The following is a 16518-nucleotide window of genomic DNA, read 5'->3' as shown; positions in this document are numbered from 1 at the left end:
TTGGATATCTGCCGATACTGATACTTTTCCAGTCTGATACCACAGCTCTGTTTGGTTTAAATGGTAAATGAACTGCATTTATATAGCGCTTTTCCATCTGCATCAGATGCTCAAAGTGCTTTACACATCAATGCCTCACATTCACCCCGATATGAGGCTGCTGCCATGCAAGGCGCTCACTATACACCGGGAGCAACTAGGTGATTAAGGACCTTACCCATGGGCCCTTAGTGATTTTCCAGTAAGGTTGGGATTTGAACCGAGGATCCTCTGGTCTCAGACCCAAATCTTAACCACTAGATCATCACCTCCCCTTCAGGCCTCTTTTAATGTTATTATTACCATTATTGTTTATTTTATATGAGGATTTTCTTAAAAAGGAGACCTAAAAGTTGAGCTACAATTTGCCAGAACGTGCATCTAAGATGAAAGCCTAGATTTGATGTAGACTTTTATACCTTTATTTTTATAGACTTAAAGAGAAAGGACAGCACTCTCTGTCTGTCTTTCTCTCCTTCCCAATTTTCAATTTCAGTGGAGCTTTATTGATATGGGAGACAAAATGTTTACATTGTCAAAGCAAGTGTTACAGAGTAAAAATTAAAAATTAAGTCCTCTTTCTCTGTCTTTCTCTGGCTGTCTCTTTGCATGTCTCTCTCCCTCTCACTGTCTCCCTATCTCTGTCTGTCTCTCTCCCTCTCTCTTTCTCTCTCGCTCGCTTTCTCTCTCCTTCTGTCTCTATCTTTGCCTGTCTGTCTCCCTCTCTCTGTATGTCTCTCTCTCCCTCTCTATCTTTTTCTCACTCGCTTTCTCTTTCCCTCTGTCTCTCTTTTTCTTTTTTGCTGTTTTTGTGTTGCGCAAACTTTGAACTTTTTGGAAACAGGAAGCCTTTCAACTGTAAAATAAGTTTATCATCAGCGACGCTCACGCGCAGGATTTTAATGAAGACTTTTTTCCCTTTCAGCGGGCAGAATCTCTGTTTGGCTCCACCTCAACTGCACACTGAGCTGGCTTTTCATAGTGTTTGACAGCCTCGGACAGTAAAGCGGCTATTTAGCACACATTTTCAGCAACAATTCAATTTGGAAAATCTGTGTTCAAGGAACAGACGATTTGAACTCGAGAGCTGGCCAGAAATTTTTGCTAACCGTAGCTAGAACACGGTGGAAGAGTGCTCTCTCTCAAACAGCCCAGCTTCAGAAAACCTCCCCCTCCTCCCACTCGGCAGCAAACAACCAGAGAGCAAACAACACCAGTTGAGAGGTTTAACAGTGGCTCTTCTCCAGTATCAGAAAATCTTGCTGGTTGGAACGGTATTTTCCATTACGTGAGTTACATCGGTATCGGAATCCGATACCGATCCGGGGTCGGATCGCTCCCATCCCCATTTGAAATGTCCTGAAACTTATATTTCAGAGTGACTTATATGGTAAAAACATACTGCATTACCGTCTACAGCCACAAGATGGCAACATCTGCACGCATTACAACTGAATGCTGCTTCTGTACACTGATCACAATGAGGAGGTGGGGCTTGGTTGTAGAGATCTTCAAACGCGACTTATTTGCACTTTGTGGGAAAGCCACAATAGAGGATGGTTAGGCTCAGGTAAGGTTAACTGCATAATTGGTCATGTAAAAAAGTTTTTCCATTTATTGAAGGTGCACACATTTAACTCCACATTGAAGTGGCCCCTTCATCTGGGCTCTTCTCATGCTGTTTATTCTGAGTTCTTCTTGCCTCATACAGTACATTCTTTGGCTTCTCTCTTTTTTACTTGTGGTTGCCGCAGCAGAGCTGATATAGATCTACACATTTATTTGGCACAACCTTTACACTGGATGTCCTTCCTGACGCAACTCCACATTACATGGAGAACGGGCAGGGGTGGTCTTGAGCCAGGAACTTTCTGCTTTAGAAACAAGCACACTAACCTTTTGGTTACATAATACCATATCAGCCCACTAGCTTCTGCTTGCTAATGCAGTGTTGGCATTATAAATAAGTATTGCGCCTATTATTTTCATGTTGCATGAAGCTGTAGCCCCATGTATTAAAAATAAATGAGATTTATATGCCGGTGTGACTCACTCGTGTTCGCCTCTTCATGATGCATTATTTGACAGATGTGACTAATACTCTGGTGCAATGCATAGCTTGGAAAATACACTAATGTGTACCTTAATATTTAGGTTTCATAACATGAGGGGGTAAATGCATGTATATACAACAATATTTGCTGTAGTCTCTCTGAAACCTCCATGAAGCAGGAAGATAGGAATTTACTGTAGATGGATGCAGTTGTTCCTCTTTATATTTGGTTGAAATAATGGACAGCCATCAATTTCACGTGGCTCACCGGTACATTCAAAATTATATAAATATTTGGACATGACTTTGTCAGTAGACTTTAATATTCCATTGGTTTAAAAAAAAAAGTGCAGCTCTTCCATGTTCAGCTTGTGTGGATTTAATAGAGAGCTGCAGCTCTGCCACAGAGAAATGCGGAGGTAAGCAGCTGCCTTTCTATTAGTCATTAAAAAATTTCTTTCCTTTTACTGAGGTAAATATTTGCACATGTAATTACTTTGGAATGTAATCCATGATATCAGACAGTGTCTAATGATATAGTAACATGTTTAGTGACAACAAGAACCATTTTGTGATTGCCACGTGCACTTCCAGTGTATAGCTGTTTAGACCAAGATGGTTTTAACAATCAGAGTAAATACTGGATTGATTAAAATTGTTTGTGTCCTGAATGGAACAAAAAGATAATCTCCAAAAATGTCTATAAATCAAGTGTAAAATGGTAAAATGACAGTATTCCTTTTAAACAATATTTATCAATATCCTCAGTTTTGAAAACGGCCAAAATTTAATCCACAGGAATTAAACAAGTTTTACTCAACTGTTTTAATGTCTGATTTTGTCTTGTTTATGTGTTTGTTTTTCTGTTTTATTCAGATTTTATGTTTTTGCACATACTGTTGTCTGGGGACCTGAAGAAAACTTTCCAGCCTGGCAGACAATAACAGTTTATTATATCCTAAAGATTTTATGCCTGTTGTGAAAGTGTAGTGACACGGACCCACAACAGGGGGCGCAAATGAACGGTCAATAGATGAGCCAAAAAATAACAATTTAATGTTGTGAAGGTGCACAACGAATACACAGACAATCTCAGAATGTGATTACAGTCAATCCACAAAGGTGACGTGTGGGCAGGCTTGAGGATAGAAGACGTCTGTCCTGAGAAGAGCCGGAACCACACGATTTCCGCCGCCACCAAACCTGGTGAATACTGGAGCCACCAAGTCCCGAATTCCCAGGTGATCACCGTCCCCGACTGTCGGATCTGGTACTGCTGGCGAAGAACAAAGACAGTCAAGTGTGGGTGTGTGTACACCCAGTAACAATAACGGTGGGAATGCCACCTCCACCTCTCACTCAATATGCTGATGAATTTACAGTGATCCCTCAGAGGAAAAGAGTGCCGTCCTGCACTCACTCAGCCTCCACAGGAAGAGGGACCGGTACTCCTGCAAACACTCACAATATACAGCTTATAAGTAAACACAAATGGCTGAGGATATTACCTCCATTGAAGTACGATATCTCGGCGATGAGGTGGAGATGACGTCTGGGTTTTATGGAGTGGGATGATGAAGAATGAGTGACAGCTGTCAGGACATAATGAGTAACAGCTGTCACTCCCGGCTGTGTCCGTGGCGGCAGCGCCCTCTCGTGCCTGAAGCCCGCACTTCAGGCAGGGCGCCCTCTGGTGGTGGGCCAGCAGTACCTCCTCTTCTGGCGGCCCACACAACAGGACCCCCCCCACTCAACGGGCGCCTCCTGGTGCCCGACCAGGTTTATCGGGGTGTCGGCGGTAGAAATCGGCCAGGAGGGCCGGATCCAGGATGAAGCTCCTCTTCACCCAGGAGCGTTCTTCGGGTCCATACCCCTCCCAGTCCACCAGATATTGGAACCCCCGGCCCATTCGACGGACGTCCAGGAGCTGGCGCACCGTCCAAGCCGGCTCCCCGTCAATGATCCGGGCAGGAGGCGGCGCCGGACCGGGAGCACAGAGGGGTGAGGTGTGGTATGGTTTGATTTTGGAGATGTGGAACACCGGGTGGATCCGCAGTGAAGCTGGGAGCTGGAGCTTCACTGCGGCAGGGCTGAGGACCTTGAGGATGCGAAACGGGCCGATGAACCTGTCCATCAGTTTTCGGTGACTGTACTTGCAGAGGGATGTCCTTCGTCGACAACCACATGGATGGTGGTGTTGCCCTGGGACGGTGGGAGACCCGTGACAAAATCCAGGCCGATGTGGGACCAGGGGCGATGAGGCACAGGAAGCGGTTGGAGCTGACCTTGGGACTTCCTGTGGTCAGCCTTGCCCCTGGCACAGGTGGTACAGGCCTGGATGTACTCCTGGACGTCGGCCTCCATAGACGCCCACCAGAAGCGCTGCCGGACAACTGCCACGGTCCTTCGCACCCCTGGATGACAGGAGAGCTTGGAACCATGACAGAAGTCCAAGACTGCAGCCCTGGCCTCTGGTGGGACGTATAGCTTGTCTTTTGGTCCAGTTCCCGGGTCCGGGCTGTGTGCGAGGGCCTCCCGGACGATCTTCTCCACGTCCCAGGTGAGGGTGGCCACGATAGTGGACTCAGGCAGGATGGGCTCCGGTGGATCCGACAGTGCAGTTTTGACCTCCTCTTCGTGTACCCGGGACAAGGCATCCGACCTCTGGTTCTTGGTCCCGGGGCGATAGGTGATCCGGAAGTCAAAACGCCCAAAGAACAGTGACCAGCGGGCTTGCCTGGGGTTCAGCCGCTTGGCGGTCCTGATATACTCCAGGTTCCGATGGTCAGTGAAAACCGTGAACGGCACAGACGCTCCCTCCAACAGGTGTCTCCACTCCTCAAGAGCCTCTTTCACCGCAAGGAGTTCTCGATTGCCGACGTCATAGTTCCGTTCAGCCGGGGTCAACCTGCGAGAAAAGTAGGCACACGGGTGAAGAACCTTATCGGTCTCTCCGCTCTGGGATAGCACGGCTCCTATCCCTGAGTCAGAGGCGTCCACTTCAACCACGAACTGGCGGCCAGGGTCGGGCTGCACCAAAACTGGTGCAGTAGAGAACCGTCGTTTCAACTCCTTGAACGCGGCTTCGCACCGATCCGACCAGGTGAAGGGGACTTTTGGAGAGGTCAGGGCTGTCAGGGGGCTAACTACCTGACTGTAGCCCTTAATGAACCTCCTATAGAAATTAGCGAAGCCGAGGAACTGTTGCAGCTTCCTACGGCTTGTTGGTTGGGGCCAATCTCTCACCGCCGCAACCTTGGCCAGATCAGGGGCGACGGAGTTAGAGGAGATGATAAACCCCAGGAAGGACAAAGACGTGCGATGAAACTCGCACTTCTCGCCCTTCACAAACAGTCGGTTCTCTAACAACCGCTGCAGGACCTGACGTACATGCTGGACATGGGTTTCAGGATCCGGAGAAAAGATGAGAATATCGTCCAGATATACGAAGACGAATCGGTGCAGGAAGTCCCGCAAGACGTCGTTAACCAAGGCTTGGAACGTCGCGGGGGCGTTGGTGAGGCCGAACGGCATGACCAGGTACTCAAAGTGACCTAACGGGGTGTTAAATGCCGTCTTCCATTCGTCTCCCTTCCGGATCCGAAACCAGGTGATACGCATTTCTAAGATCCAGCTTCGTAAAGATTTTGGCTCCATGCAGGGGGGTGAACACGGAATCCAACAATGGCAACGGGTATCGGTTGTGAACCGTAATCTCATTCAGCCCCCTGTAATCAATGCATGGACGGAGTCCGCCATCTTTCTTACCCACAAAAAAGAAACCTGCCCCCATCGGGGAGGTGGAGTTCCGGATCAGCCCGGCAGCTAATGAGTCCCAGATGTAGGTCTCCATTGATTCGCGCTCAGGTTGTGAGAGGTTGTACAGCCTGCTGGACGGGAACTCAACGCCTGGAACCAAATCAATGGCACAATCGTACGGACGGTGCGGGGGAAGGGTGAGTGCCAGATCCTTGCTGAAGACGTCAGCAAGATCATGGTACTCAACCGGCACTGCCATCAGATTGGGAGGGACTTTGACCTCCTCCTTAGCCTGTAAACCGGGAGGAACCGAGGATCCTAAACACACCCGATGGCAGGTTTCGCTCCACTGAACCACCACCCCAGACGGCCAATCAATCCGGGGATTGTGCTTCAACATCCATGGGAAGCCCAAAATCACGCGGGAGGTAGAAGGAGTTACAAAAAACTCAATCTCCTCCCGATGATTTCCAGACACCACCAGAGTTACTGGTTGTGTCTGTGTGTGATTAAAGGGAGGAGGGTGCCATCTAGTGCCCGCACCTGCAATGGCGAAGGAAGCGCCACCAGAGGGAGCCCTACCTCCCTTGCCCATCTGCTGTCTAGCAAATTCCCTTCTGACCCCGTGTCCTCCAGTGCTGGGGCTTGAAGGGTTAAATCCCCGCTCAGGATTGTAACTGGGAGTCGTGTGGCAATCTGTGTGTGTCCCACATGAATATTTTGACCCCCCTTAGCCCAGTTTCTGAGGGCGGTTGTTGTTGTGGCCGTTTGGGGCAGTTTTTCTGTATGTGCTCCTTTGAGCTGCAGAGAAAACACTCCCCGCGGACCAGCCTCCTCATTTTGGCCCTGTGCGTTTCCCTAACAATGTCAACAGGGGGAGCTGTTGCCCCACGGAGCGCTGCGGCTGTGGAGCGTGGGGAGGGCGGCCCCTTTTCGAACCCGGAAGGGAGAGGGACGGCGCATATCCGGCCACGTCCTTTGCCTCGCTCCCGACGGCGTTCCTCCAACCGATTGTCTAACCGTATAACAAGATCGATAAGCCCATCTAAATCCCGCGGTTCCTCCTTAGCTACCAGATGCTCCTTCAGGACCAAAGACAGTCTGTTTATGAAGGCGGCGCGGAGCGCAACGTTATTCCAGCCGGACCTCGCAGCCGCGATGCGGAAGTTGACTGCATATTCGGCTGCGCACCGGCGCCCCTGTCGCATTGACAGCAGCATTGTTGAAGCGGGCTCTCCTCTGTTAGGGTGATCAAACACTGTTCTGAACTCCCCCACAAACCCAGTGTATGCTGATAACAACCGTGAGTTCTGTTCCCAGAGCGCCGTAGCCCAGGCGCGTGCCTTACCCCGAAGCAAAGCAATAACATAAGCCACCTTGCTGGCGTGAGACGCGTACATCACGGGTCGTTGTGCAAAGACGAGCGAACACTGCATCAGAAAGTCCGCGCACGTCTCCACACAACCCCCGTACGGCTCAGGGGGACTTATGTATGCTTCAGGGGATGGTGGGGGGGTTTGTTGAACGACTAGTGGAATGTTAATATCCGGCACCGGGTCGGCAGGAGGAGGAGCCGCAGCAGCGCTCTGATCGCGCGCTTCCACCTGTGCGGTGAGAGCCTCCATCCTGCGATTAAGGATGATGTTTTGCTCGGACATCAAATCCAGCCGAGCGGTAAAGGCGGTGAGGATTTGCTGCAACTCACCGAGCACGCCTCCTGCAGACGCTTGTGCACCCTGCTCTTCCATTGGCTGTCCAACAGATGGATGACGCCCCTCGGGATCCATGACGCTGGCCGAGATATCCTGTTGTGAAAGTGTACTGACACGGACCCACAACAGGGGGCGCAAATGAACGGTCAATAGATGAGCCAAAAAATAACAATTTAATGTTGTGAAGGTGCACAACGAATACACAGACAATCTCAGAATATGATTACAGTCAATCCACTAAGGTGACGTGTGGGCAGGCTCGAGGATAGAAGACGTCTGTCCTGAGAAGAGCCGGGACCACACGATTTCCGCCGCCACCGATCCTGGTGAATACTGGAGCCGCCAAGTCCCGAATTCCCAGGTGATCACCGTCCCCGACTGTCGGATCTGGTACTGCTGGCGAAGAACAAAGACAGTCAATCAATCAATCAATCAATTTTTTTATATAGCGCCAAATCACAACAAACAGTTGCCCCAAGGCTCTTTATATTGTGAGGCAAGGCCATACAATAATTATGTAAAACCCCAACGGTCAAAACGACCCCCTGTGAGCAAGCACTTGGCTACAGTGGGAAGGAAAAACTCCCTTTTAACAGGAAGAAACCTCCAGCAGAACCAGGCTCAGGGAGGGGCAGTCTTCTGCTGGGACTGGTTGGGGCTGAGGGAGAGAACCAGGAAAAAGACATGCTGTGGAGGGGAGCAGAGATCGATCACTAATGATTAAATGCAGAGTGGTGCATACAGAGCAAAAAGAGAAAGAAACAGTGCATCATGGGAACCCCCCAGCAGTCTACGTCTATAGCAGCATAACTAAGGGATGGTTCAGGGTCACCTGATCCAGCCCTAACTATAAGCTTTAGCAAAAAGGAAAGTTTTAAGCCTAATCTTAAAAGTAGAGAGGGTGTCTGTCTCCCTGATCTGAATTGGGAGCTGGTTCCACAGGAGAGGAGCCTGAAAGCTGAAGGCTCTGCCTCCCATTCTACTCTTACAAACCCTAGGAACTACAAGTAAGCCTGCAGTCTGAGAGCGAAGCGCTCTATTGGGGTGATATGGTACTACGAGGTCCCTAAGATAAGATGGGACCTGATTATTCAAAACCTTATAAGTAAGAAGAAGAATTTTAAATTCTATTCTAGAATTAACAGGAAGCCAATGAAGAGAGGCCAATATGGGTGAGATATGCTCTCTCCTTCTAGTCCCCGTCAGTACTCTAGCTGCAGCATTTTGAATTAACTGAAGGCTTTTTAGGGAACTTTTAGGACAACCTGATAATAATGAATTACAATAGTCCAGCCTAGAGGAAATAAATGCATGAATTAGTTTCGGCTAAGAGCTAGTAGCTGCGCTAAGCTAGCGGATTCCTAAAAACACACAAAGTGAATAATGTGTAAATAATTTAGAGGTGATTCAGCAGAGGGAGTGCTTTAGTTAAGGCACGTGAAGATTACACTGTGAAACAAATCGTTATCTAGTTAACTAGATCAATCTAACTGCGCAGATTAAACAGCTAACAGATACAGCAAAACACCGCTGTGCTCCAGAACAGGAAGTCATACAATACCGCAGTGAGAACCAACCACCAGTAGAGGCCTGCCAAGTTTGATGCTTTTAACCCAATTTGAACATTTATTTCATAGTTTTTCACATATCTGCTTGACTATCAAGGCATCTTTGAATCTGAAAGGCCCAGGACATCTCATGGTCAACTCTAGCAAGCTACATGCTGCAATCAGGATATCCATCAACCACAAAGATCACAGCATTGTCTGCGAATTTCACTAAGCTTTTCCTCACCAACAAAGGCAGCTATCCCCCTGGTTTCCACAACCTGACTCAACACCCAGCCCATGCAAGCATTAACAGAGTAGGAGCCAGATCACATCCCTGAGGAATGCCAGAATTCAGTGGATGGAAAACAGAGACTCCATCTGCCCCTGTTCTGCACAGCAGTGGTAGCACCTGTGTATAGGCCAGCTATGATGGAGAAAGAAAGGATGTCCCAGATGACGTCCATGTTCACTCCCTGAAGTCTGCACCTTGGTGCAATCGGTGCACTGGAGGAGCCCTCGACATTGCATCAGTCACCACACTCCAGATACCAGGGCCTCTTGCACAAAGGCTGCGTACACACAAGAACGTGTCATACGTCCGTCTCCATACTTAAGTTCAGATGTATCAAAAGTGAAATGACCGTGGAAATGTGCGGTGCATTACTCACAAATCCTGGCTGGCATGCACACGTTTCTACAGCTATTGCTCCCCTGCCAACACGTAGAGGTGATGCTGGGAACCGTTAATAGTGTGAAAACAAGACGTCATCTGAGTGATGTGAATATCGTTCAACTACTTTACTGTTCCAACTGATATCACAAGACTGGTCAAGAACTATTTTGAAGACCTCCAGTTCTGTGTAACAACTAACAACACCACCACCACCTGGCAACATCTGGAAATTGGCATTATGGCAGGCTGCACAATTTCCCTGCTCGCGTTTGTAACAATAACGGTGGGAATGCCACCTCCACCTCTCACTCAATATGCTGATGAATTTACAGTGATCCCTCAGAGGAAAAGAGTGCCGTCCTGCACTCACTCAGCCTCCACAGGAAGAGGGACCGGTACTCCTGCAAACACTCACAATATACAGCTTATAAGTAAACACAAATGGCTGAGGATATTGCCTCCATTGATGTACGATATCTCGGCGATGAGGTGGAGATGACGTCTGGGTTTTATGGAGTGGGATGATGAAGAATGAGTGACAGCTGTCAGGACATAATGAGTAACAGCTGTCACTCCCGGCTGTGTCCGTGGCGGCAGCGCCCTCTCGTGCCTGAAGCCCGCACTTCAGGCAGGGCGCCCTCTGGTGGTGGGCCAGCAGTACCTCCTCTTCTGGCGGCCCACACAACAATGTCAACTGTTATTATTAATATAACTAAGGCAAAGCCTTGGACTGAACACCAGCATCAGTTAATGTAAATATATCTTGACGATTTTATGTAATATACCATAGTTCAAAATTGCTTGGGTGTATGAAGGTCTTGAGATGAAGGTACTTTAAATAGACTGACATGATTTGTTAATGATAAACTATTGCAGGCTTTAATGGTACATACATATGGGTTTATTAAAGGTATTCATGAAAATATCATTGCTAAGTAGAATATCAAGAACAGAAATTTCTGTATTGCCGAGATCAATAGATTTATTGAATGATCAATGTAATTTCCAACAGTAATTAATATGTTTATGTCACAAACATTAATGAGCGAAGCTCCTCGCCATGTCATTTAGATTCTTCAGACTTTGTTTCAGTAAAATGGTTATGGGGAGCATTAGCATGGTTAAAATCCTTCAGCTTCTGCTTATTCAGTGTTCGGTATTGTAATTATTATTATTGTTGTTGTTGTTTGAGTAACCTTGTAGAGAGCCTTGTCAGCAGCTGTTTGTGTGTGAGACCACTGTACTAGGCCATGGATGTGTGGATGCCTATATGTGGTGGATGAGTCTGATGTCCTGACTCCTAAGTGCTTTTTTTTTTGTCCTCAGTGGATTATTCTGAAAACCTTCCTCTGCCTCTCTTTCTGCATGATAGTTTTTTTGATTTGTGTTTCTCCAGACTGCTGTCCTCAGTTTCACGCTCGGTGTTAAATGATATTAAATGATAAACTGCAAATACAAATACAGAGTGGTAACGGCCTCCTGAATAGCCCTGCTGCACAGCCTTCAGAATGGTGGAGTATTTAAAAGGCCATAAAGTAAACGGACACAGAGTGACCTTACATCTTTTTACCATTCTGCTGGAGATGACTCATACGGTTGGCTTTGAGTTTGGTGTAAAATATATGTTGAGTTAGATGTTGAGTCTGTGAGCAACTCTCTTTATCCCTCTAATCTACAGCGTGACTGTTTGATGGTTGAGACTTCCCGCAGAGGGTTTTGCATGTTACTTGCCCCGAGGCTCCACAGCAAAAGGTCTGTTACTCTTATCAGCACCCCCAGCCTCACCCGTTTGTCTCACTATGCTCCCACTTTATCCCCTCTTCACCCCTCTCTCCCCATCATCACTAGCTGCCTGCTATTTAATCCAATTATTCTTTTAAGACGACACGCTCTGTAACTAGCAGATGACACCTTTGAGCATCACAAAGAGTGTTATTAAGCTGTGCTTCTGCACCTACTTCTTGAGAGATCAAAGTCACACAGAGCATAAATCCATGCTCCTATGGATGAAACCACACTGACACACTGTCTTTGGGTTGTATTTGTATATTGAAGTTGTGGCCTTTGTCTTTGGTAGTCTATTTTTGGTTGTCCTGACAGGGGGCTTTGGCCTCTGCTGTCACCCTCTGATTCACTGTACCCTTGAGGTGACTCTGTCTGTTTCTGTGTGTTGTCCTCCACTTTGCTGCTGCACATTTCTGAGCAAATACATTTCGTTTCACACAAACACAACAGGACACAGAAGCTTCTGCTTTGCGTGCATGTTTGTGTGTTTGTTTCTCTCTAGGCCACTGGAGAACCAAACACCTTTACAAGTGAAAAATAACAAAGGGTAGGAGGACATCACAATTTCAGGATACATGGGTTTATATACAGCTGAGATGAGAATTAAGTCATTCTTGAATAAATGAAACAGCACAGTAGAGCAGTGGTCACATCAAGAAGGTGCTGTGGTTGATTCAGCCTGCATAAGATCTTGCTATTTAGATTTTGTTGTGTCCTACTTTTCATATCTTTAGTTGATCAAAGCATAGGATTTTTATAGCAAGCAGCACAGTGGATTAGTGGTTAGCACTGTTGTATCACAGCTACAAGGCCCCAGGTTCACTTCCAACCTGGTCCTTTCTGTGTCGAGTTTGGATCATTGTGCTTGAGTGGGTTCCTTCCCACTTCCAAAGACTTGCAGGTTAAGTGAACTGGTGACTGTGTGAATGTGTTTGTCTGTCTATGGGTGCCAGCCCTGCAATAGACTGGTGACCTGTCCAGGGTGTACCCCACCTCTCACCCAATGACTTCTGGGATAGGCTAAAGCCTCTCCGACCCTTAATTGGAATAAGCGGGTATGGAAAATTAACAAATTAATTTCTATTACACTTTTTTTTGATGCAGTCACTCAGAGCACTTTACATTGAGGCCTCTCATTCACACATACACGTGGATGTCAACGTGCTACCTTGCAAGGTGCTCAACAACTTGGAGGTTAATGACCTTGCCTAAGGGACCTTAGGGATTTTTGCAGTCTGACAGGGATTCAAACATGCTATCCTCTGGTCCTAAAACTCTTACTCTGACCTCCTGTAACACTCAGCAGGGTAACCGGCTGTAGTTAATGAATGCAGTAGCTACAGTAAAATGGTATAGATTCAAGATATACGAGGTCTGTCCATAAAGTATAGGTCCTTTTTATTTTTTTCAAAAACTATATGGATTTCATTCATATGTTTTTATGTCAGACATGCTTGAACCCTCGTGCGCATGCGTGAGTTTTTCCACGCCTGTCGGTGACGTCATTCGCCTTTGAGCACTCCTTGTGGGAGGAGTCGTCCATCCCCTCGTCAGAATTCCTTTGTCTGAGAAGTTGCTGAGAGACTGGCGCTTTGTTTGATCAAAATTGATCAAGCATGTCTGACGTAAAAACATATGAATGAAATCCATATAGTTTTTGAAAAAAATAAAAAGGACCTATACTTTATTGACAGCCCTCGTACATAGGTGGTTACCACAACCAATGCTGGATCTGGTTCAAGTGTTTTCGCTCAATAGTTAGCACACTTGCCTTCTGTTCAAAATGTGAAGTATATTGTGGGATTGGACTCATTCATTTACATTTTAGGGTTTGGGGGTTTCAAGTGATAAATGCTATTGTATATTATTTTATTTTTGAGATTTTGGAGACAAAATGCCAGCCTACATCACTGAATCTTAAAAAAAAAATAGAAGAGCCAGAAAATTGCTGGCATACAGTAAATGGCAAACGTGCTGTGGCAGCCATGACAGGGTAATTACTTTTTTTTGTGGTGCTGACATAAAAACAGTCAAGGGTTTGGGGTTTGGGGGATGGGGTTTGTGGTATACGTGTGTGTGCTTCAGGGTGACCAGGACCGGTGCTGACTGTGTGCTTGATCTAAACTGAGCAGGCTCATCTGTAACCTTCCATTTATGTGTCTAATTGAGTTTCTTAATGCTAAATGTTGTCAGTGTATAAAGTTTGCTGATCGCTGTTCACATCTTTGTTACAAGTTGGCTAAACTGCACAAGTGTGTGTCCAACATGTTCTCATCCCATCCCACTGGTACAGTGATGCTTACATTTTGTCTGTGTACACACATTTGTTGGTAATGGTTTATTTTATTTATTTATTTATTTTTTTACTACTGTCTGCATTCATGCTTTGATTTTTCTGCTTTGTACAGATTTTGTTATGGTTGATAGTGACATTAGTTGCAGTTTGACATACAGTGCTACAACACAGAAATGAAAAAATCCTCACATATCCAGAAAAATGTCACTACTTTTATGTCAACACGCTGGGTTGAGACTAGGTTGGTTTTATGTCTGTGAGGCTTTGCATCACCTTTGAGTGAATGGATTTTGTATAATTGGATTGGTGGGTCTGGTTCTGTCCATACACAGAACAAAAGATGATCCTTTTTACACAAGATAGGAGTCTTGTGGTTTTATTGTTGTCAAAGGTCTGGAGTTGGGTCCTTTTTCTTGATTTTTCTTAATAGGACTCTTGTCATTGAGAGTAATATTGCAGAGAGCAATTTTTTCATAAGTTGGCTTTTATCTTTGTTGACAAGTAGGGAGCTTCAGTGATTGTGGCCAAGATAGGCCACAATGCTTCCAAATTAACAACACTAGGACATAGAGTGGCACTGTTACCTCACAGCAAGAAGGTAATTGGTTCAATTCCCACCTGTGGCCTTTCTTTGTAGAGTTTGCATGTTCTCCGCAAGTTTGTGTGGGTTCCCTCTCCGGGTGCTCCGGCTTCCTCCCACATTCAAAGACATGCAGGGTAGGTAGATTGGAAACTTTAAAAAAAATTGTGGGTAGGTGTGTGTGAATGTGTTTGTTTGTCTATATGTGGCCCTGTGACAGACTGGCCTCCTGTCCAGGGTGTACCCCGCCTCACGCCCTGTGACTGCTGGGATAGGCTCCAGTCCCTGTGAGACCCTTAAATGGAGTAAGCGCTTTAAGATGAGTGAGTGAGGAAATACAGAAAACACAAATACAAAAAAATTCAACAAGCGGTAGTTGCATCAAAAACATCTTGCAAGTTTATCAAAAAATGCTTGCAAACACAGAGAAAATAAAAATAACCTGCCGAACACACAACAGTTTAATTCCACAGTATTTGCTGGCTAGCAGTTTCACACAACATACCCCCAAATTCAGTTGCATTGCAAAGCTCCTCAAGTGATTTTTTTAAATTATTATTATTATTATTTTTGCAAGAGGTTTCTTGATGCATCTACCTGTTGTTGAATTGATGCAGGTGTCATTTATTTATTTATTTATTACAACCCCAATTCCAATGAAGTTGGGACATTGTGTAAAATGTAAATAAAAACAGGATACAATGAATTTCAAATCCTCTTCAACATATATTGAAATGAATACACCAAAAAGACAAGATATTTAATGTTCAAACTGATAAACTTTGTTGTTTTGAAATGGATGCCTACAACACATTTCAAAAAAGCTGGGACAGTGGTATGTTTACCACTGTTTCACATCACCTTTCCTTCTATCAACACTCATTAAGCATTTGGGAAGTGAGGACACTAATTGTTGAAGCTTTGTAGGTGGAATTCTTTCCCATTCTTGCTTGATGTATGACGTCAGATGTTCAACAGTAAGGGGTTTTTGTTGTCATATTTTGCACTTCATAATGTGCCACACATTTTCAATGGGCGACAGGTCTGGACTGCAGGCAGACCAGTCTAGTACCCGCACTCTTTTACTATGAAGCCACGCTGTTGTAACATGTGCAGAATGTGGCTTGGCATTGTCTTGCTGAAATAAGCAGGGATGTCCCTGAAAAAGACATTGCTTAGATGGCAGCATGTGTTGCTTCAAAACCTGGATGTACCTTTCAGCATTGATGGTGCCATCACAGATGTGTAAGTTGCCCATGCCATGGCCACTAACACAACTCCATACCATCACAGATGCTGGCTTTTGAACTTTGCGCTGGTAACAATCTCAATGGTCTTTTTCTTCTTTTGTCTGGAGGACACAATGTCCATGATTTCCAAAAACAATTTGAAATGTGGACTTTTCCACAGCACACTTTTCCACTTTGCGTCTGTCCATTTCAAATGAGCTCAGGCCCAGAGAAGGCAGCAGGGTTTCTGGATGTTGTTGATGTATGGCTTTCGCTTTGTATTGTAGAGTTTTAACTTGCACTTGTAGATGTAGCGACAAACTGTGTTAACTGACAATGGTTTCCTGAAGTGTTCCTGAGCCCACACGGTAAGATCCTTTACACAATGATGTCGGTTTTTAATGCAGTGTCGCCTGAGAGATCGAAGGTCATGGGCATTCAGTGTTGGTTTTTGGCCTTGCCGCTTACGTGTAGAAAGTTCTCCATATTCTCTGAATCTTCTGATTATATTATGGACTGTAGATGATGGAATCCCTAAATTCCTTGCAATTGAACGTTGAGAAACTTTGTTCTTAAACTGTTGGACTATTTTTTCGCGTAGTTGTTGACAAAGTGGTGATCCCCATCTTTGCTTGTGAATGGCTGAGCCTTTTGGGGATGCTCCTTTTATACCCAATCATGACACTCACCTGTTTCCAAACAGGTGTTCTTTGAGCATTCATCAACTTTCCCAGTCCTTTGTTGCCACTGTCCCAACTTTTTTGAAATGTGTTGCAGGCATCAATTTCAAAATGAGTAAATATTTGCACAAAACAATAAAGTTTATCAGTTTGAACATTAAA

At 45.7% G+C, this 16518-nt stretch overlaps 1 protein-coding gene across 1 annotated transcript in view; it reads left to right on the top strand.

Moving 5' to 3' along the window:
- ank1a (ankyrin 1, erythrocytic a) overlaps positions 1 to 16518 on the top strand; it is a 413130-nt gene that overhangs the window by 156728 nt on the left and 239884 nt on the right. The gene's annotated exons all lie outside the window — the stretch shown is intronic.

This window comes from Thalassophryne amazonica, chromosome 5, assembly GCF_902500255.1.
Source record: "Thalassophryne amazonica chromosome 5, fThaAma1.1, whole genome shotgun sequence".
NCBI classification, from domain to species: Eukaryota; Metazoa; Chordata; class Actinopteri; order Batrachoidiformes; family Batrachoididae; genus Thalassophryne; species Thalassophryne amazonica.
This window is presented reverse-complemented; position numbering and strand designations above follow the sequence as displayed.